This window comes from Dipteris shenzhenensis, unplaced genomic scaffold (assembly GCF_047967505.1).
Source record: "Dipteris shenzhenensis isolate YYH24624 ecotype China unplaced genomic scaffold, Dip_SZ_1.0 scaf0533, whole genome shotgun sequence".
NCBI lineage: Eukaryota > Viridiplantae > Streptophyta > Polypodiopsida > Gleicheniales > Dipteridaceae > Dipteris > Dipteris shenzhenensis.
Window position 1 is genome coordinate 15,001 of NW_028239839.1, and position 6,195 is coordinate 21,195.

A 6,195-nucleotide genomic window follows, 5' to 3' on the forward strand; every position below is an offset into this window, starting at 1 on the left:
TCCCCATATCTTGCGCTTTCTCCACCTATGGAACTCAAATACCGGTGCCATTAATATTCCGTCAATTACCCATTGGTCGAAAAGAAGAGTTAACTCACCCAGGAATCGAATACCTCTCACTAGAAGGATATCGTAGTAATGATCGATGTAACCCCGGTTGTGTGACCAGTCCCCAATGAGACGGTTAAATGAACCCATAGATTGTTTGGCAAAAGGATCAATATCACCGCAAGGTTGTGTGTGAGAGGATATCCGGTCCATAAATCACGTAGGAGATAGATATTCCGGCTAGTGATAGACCAACCGAACCTGCTGAAATCTATTAGCAATTGTACAAATTTTCGGGATTGTTGTTGTCCTCTGAAAAGCCTGCAAGGGGAGTTAACCACTCGGATAGCAAATCGGGACCAGTTTCTCCTCCAGCGAGATTGACTCCTATTGATCCAACCAACGAAGTTGGTATCCGACAGTACTACTGAAGGCAATACCATCGAAACGTCTGATTCCTTAGGATATAGAGACTCAGAACGAATATTTGACTCTGCAGAAACTTTTCTATCGACTGAATCTTCCCCGTCATAACCTCCTGCTGAATCGACTCCCTTCGTCTCGCGGGGGTGGAGGAACATCATACCCATCTCCACTCGTTGCTATCGTTTTGGTGTTACTCCGAATGACACTATTCATAGAGGAATGGGATGAATGGTACCGCCACCGGCGCGTAGATTCCCCTCAAACGTGAGGAGATAGATGCGGAACATGTAGAAAGCAGTTGGAACTGCTGTGAATGAGGCTATACATCCGGGGGAAGGAACGTAGCCAACTCTTTGCAATAATTTCATCTTTGGACCGGAAACGAGCTAGAGGTGGTAATACACAGAGAGAGAGAGTACCTGAAAGAAAAGTGATTCCAGTAATTGGCATATATTTTCGCGAACCACCCGTGGGAGACATATTTTGACTTCTATTGGGAGAGTAATCCGACAACCCTTTCCATCGAATGAATTACTGAACCGGATCCGGGAATAGCAAAGCTTTGGGATGGGCATGTGTAATGAGGTGAAACAACGAAGGTTTATAAGCACCGAGACCTAGAGCCAGCATCATGTAGCCCAATTGAGACATAGTAGAATAAGCTAAACCTTTCTTGATATCCTTCTGGGCAAGAGCTATCGTCGCTCCCAGTAGAGCCGTTATTCCGCCTATCCAGGAGATAACATTCATGCTTAGAGGTAAGGTTTCAAACAATTCAGCATTCGAGCTACAAAAAAAATTCCCGCAGCTACCATAGTAGCGGCGTGTATAAGAGCCGAAATAGGTGTGGGTCCTTCCGTTGCATCGGGCAACCATACGTGGAGTGGGGATTGTGCAGATTTAGATACCGGACCCAAAAATGGTAGAGGAGCACATGTATTGGCAAGGGAGGAGCCGGCGCTGTTGTTATCAATCAACTCACTAAATCAATCACACGATTCGCGGATCTCGAAACTACCAGTTATCCAATACGTACCTAATATACACAAATAATAATCCGAAATCTCCTGTACGATTAGTTGCAAAAGCTTTTGGCAGGCATTAGCAGCACTTGGTCGTGCGAACCAAAAACCTATCGGCGAGTAAGAGCACATCCCTACTATTCCCGAAAAACATGAATCTGTATTGGATTGGACTGAACACTAATCCTGACGTGGAGGCAGTGGAGAAACTTAAATAGACGGGAAACTTACGTATCCCTAGTCGTGACGCATATGACTATCACTGTAAATCATAACCAAGACACCTATGGTGGTGACTGATATCGACGTAATGGAAGTAAGTGAACCAACTGAAAATCCTATCTTTGGAGAAATATCGTCGTTGGGAATCCATGACCCATGAGTATTCAAAAGTGGAGCGACCAGTACTTGTTGCCAGAATGTTGCGATAGAGACGGACATAGCTGCGGCTAATGAAAGAACACTGAGCATAGCACGTATACGACGAAGGCTCTTAGTGGCTTTTGAAAAAGAAACGATGCCAATCGATCAAACCAGAGGTTACGAATGGGCGTGAGGGGACAATCCAAGCACATTCATAAGATAATTCCATAAACATATTTAACCCGGGTTGGAACTCTTTCTGTCAATAGTTGTCAGATATATGGAGCGTCGAAGAATGGAATATATATGGACAGGTGAGATCACGCGTATCAACCGAATAATCCATTTGTTTCTCGTTCTGGTGCGAGCCCGGCGTCGAGACTTGACAGGAATCAAATGTGTCGGAGATACTTATCTAGGTTCCATTTTTTTGACCCCAAACCGATTGAGTTGTTTTGGGTTATTTTTCACACGACAAGACTATTACGGATAGACATGCAGCAATTGATACTGGAGGAAAACAACTCCGAGTAGAACCGGGGAGATTCTATGATGTTCGTCACTTCGCTCTGCTTGGGCACAACGCATCAGAGTCCAATACGGTAATGTCGATATATCGAGTTTCATTGGTTTGTCACGGATCCAAAATTGATCTCGGGACATCCCCGGCTGAGTAACGCAACTGCTAGGGGGCGCGTCTTGCATCCCCTGTTTCGAGAGGAAGAAGTGATACGGAAGATCCATTCTAAGAAGAAGACGCGAAGGAAATCGGGATACAGACAGGATTTGGTTCGATCTGTAGTAGATCCCCATTTGCTTAAATGGAAAGGAGTTGGTTGGTTAGCAAATTGTTATCATAAAGAAGTCAATGATTCTTGCTGGGATTCTTTTGCATAGAATGGAAACCCAGTTCCCCCAGTTGTTCCCCTTTACTGATTCTACGCAATCACCCCCTCCATCATTATATTGATTCTACTCGTACGTATCAACATACTCGTCGCATTCATTTCGATGATAAAACCGAATAGATAGATTTCATTATGGCAGTTCCAAAAAAACGTACTTCTAGGGTCGCGGAGGAAGATTCGCAATCATATTTGGAAGACAAACTAATGAAGTAGCATCGAAAGCTTTTTCTCCAGCCTAAATCCATTTTGACTGGACGGTCGAGAAGTTTTTACTATGTGACAAATGAAAAAATTTCTGAAACTGGTCAGTAGTACTCCCCGGTTGTAACAGGAATTGCCGTATCAATAGGACGTGGGGTCGGTCGGAATAGATAGTGAACTATTTGTTTGTTGGAACGGGGAAGACGAGATAAGTGATTGTCAGGGAACTTATTGATGAATTTGGATCCCTAGTAAGTAGTACGGGTACATGTTGATATTATTGCGTGACGGTACCGTGCGGTAAATAAAATCCAAATACTAACAGAGTTGTATCAATGAATGTTGGTAATAACCACGAGGGGGGGGGGGTTACGTGCATGAAGAAGGAGCCCAATCCCTCTCTTCCTTCCCTATGATTACAAGGGTCTCGATCACGATCATCGATTTATCTCTATCCCTACTACGAATGGGTATGGGTCGATAACACCCAAAGAGAATCGGGAGATAAATCTGCGTTCCCGGAACGGGAAAGTCTTCTATTCCGTTTAAAATATGTTCCGACCTCGTTTATTCGGAATAGCAGGATTTGAACCTGCGACCTCCATCACCCCAAGATGGCACGCTACCGAGCTACGCCATATCCCGTTATTCCTATACAAGTATAGCGCCGTATACCTAATCAACTATAGACAGGAAGGTCCCTTGTTGTGCGTGTGTACTCTCCCCCAGGAAGATTGACGATTCACCCGAAGATGTGATATCATTAATTACGATAAGTATAACGAGTAGCGAGCCGCTATGGTGAAATTGGTAGACACGCTGCTCTTAGGAAGCAGTGCTAGAGCATCTCGGTTCGAATCCGAGTAGCGGCATTTAATTTCAACCTGCAGGCGAGGGCTGTGTCTGATACAACCACTGGGAAAAGCAGTAGGAATAGGGAATTCTCCCCGTTTCGACGTTTAAGGGGTAAACCCGAAATCTCCTGGGAATAATGGGTGGGTGGTACATACTCTCCAAAATCTCACTAATTCACTGGATTCTCCTCATTACGATTCACACCGATATAGAGCACATATTCGCTCACAATTTCTTTTCTTACGGCTTCTTTCCGTCACTCTGTTTCACCGGATGGGGCTGGCTCGCAGCTCAAGAGACTCATTAGTTTGAGCGTTGGAGGTATGACAATTGCTTTCATCTGTATAACGGGATTTACGACGATTCGTCGGATTCAACCCAAACATCTACACCGAGCAATCTACATGAAATCATCTATGTTTCTTTCACGGAGCTTCTCCCCAATGCATGTAATTATGAGAATTAGGAGTCGGAACGAATGGTCAGGTGCAGTCACGGCACCAGGTGCCATGTCGACCCATGGATTCGCAACTCTGGGTCTTCCTGAGGAAATGCAACAATCCCACACCGCTAGTACCTGCTCTGCAACCTCATCGGTTAATGACGCATGTAAGTATGATGCCACTAAGCCATGTGACTTCGTTATGTGGATCTCCATCAGCAACATCTCCACCGATTGCCACCTATGACGCAGAACAATTTTCTATCCCGGTCCAAATCAAGAATTTCCTACCTGGACCCCCTCTCCGGGAGTGGATATACACTGCTACGAGCAGGCAGGAAGTAATCCGGAAACCAGTTTTCATCGACTATCCTTGAATTCACGTAGGTGCCGATTGATCCACAATTGGACCGATGGAGTTATCGAATCATCAGCTTAGGGTTTCTCTACTGACTGTTGGTATTCTCTCTGGAGCAGTGTGGGCTAATGAAGCGTGGGGATCCTACTGGAGCCGGGACCCTAAGGAAACCTGGGCATTAGTGACTCGGCTGATATATGCTATTCATCTCCATACCAGAATAACTAGTGGTTGGCAGGGGGAAGGGCCCTGCTATTGTAGCATCTACAGATTCTTCATTGCTTGGATTTGTTTCTCAGGGGTAATCCACCAGGAATCGGTTTACATAATCACGGGTGGCTTACTTAATAATTAGGTAGAAGACCGCTAATTCGATCGGGGGAGAGATACAAAAAATGTTACCTCGTCAGATGCTTGAAGTGTTACATGTAATCAATTCGTGATTTGAATCAGAGTCTGCATGAGAATCGCGCTGTGGATTCCTCACCCAGACATTCATGCAATTACGTCGCCAGCGGCATGGATTCCCACTGCCTTCCCTTATAGGAATTAATACCAGAACCGCTTCCAAGAGTAATCCTCATTGAATAGATATGTTCGACTACCGATCCAAACGATACTGCGTTTTATTGCCCCTCTACTATCCCATAAAAGAGTACGGAACCAGGATAGATAGTATTTTGTGATTCCGTAGAGATGCAACCATGTCTGGATACAGACCGATACCGAGGATTGGTAAAGAGAGACAAATCGATATGAATATTTCCCGCGGTCCGGAATCAACTGAATATGGATCCGAATAGTTGGATATTCTGTATCCGTAGAATATTCGACGTAACATAGATAACAAATAAATGGGAGTTAATACTGTACCAATCGCTTCGACTACTACAACCGATAACTTAGATATAGATGAATAATGCTGATTAGTCACTATTCCTGGAAATACCATCAATTCCGATACAAACCCACTCATCCCGGGTAATGCAAGGGATGCCATTGAGAAGATACTAAACATAGTAAATATCCTGGGCATTGGGGTAGCCATCCCCCCTAATTGATCGAGATAAAGGGTACGTGTCCTATCGTAACAAGTCCCTGCAAGGTAAAATAGAGCGGCACCTATTAACCCATGGGAAATCATTTGTAACACAGCTCCATTAAGACCCGTATCTGTCACGGATCCAATTCCAATTGTTACAAAACCCATATGGGAAAATTGATGAATACGCTATTCTCCTCTTAAGGTTACGCTGACCCGGCGGAATCAGGGATGCATAAACAATTTGGACTGATCCGAATAGCACCAACCACGAAGCAGGTATGGAATGAGCATGAGGTAATAATTCCATATTAATTCGAATCAATCCATACCCTCCCATTTTTAGTAATACCCCAGCCAGCAACATACATGTGCTGTAATGTGCTTCCCCATGAGTGTCTGGCAACCAAGTATGAAAGGGAATATTGGCAGTTTCACGGCATACGCCACGAAGAATCCTAGATAAGAAAGCACTTCTAGTGATATAGGATGTGATCTGCTTGCCAAATCTCGGATATTGAAGGAGGGAA

At 44.5% G+C, this 6,195-nt stretch overlaps 1 non-coding gene across 1 annotated transcript; it reads right to left on the minus strand.

Annotated features, from left to right (window-relative positions):
• Positions 1-3,539: 3,539 nt before the first annotated feature.
• Positions 3,540-3,613, minus strand: TRNAP-GGG (transfer RNA proline (anticodon GGG)). The gene has a single exon. It is a non-coding gene; the product is annotated as a tRNA-Pro (tRNA).
• Between the last annotated feature and the right edge of the window lie 2,582 nt (positions 3,614-6,195).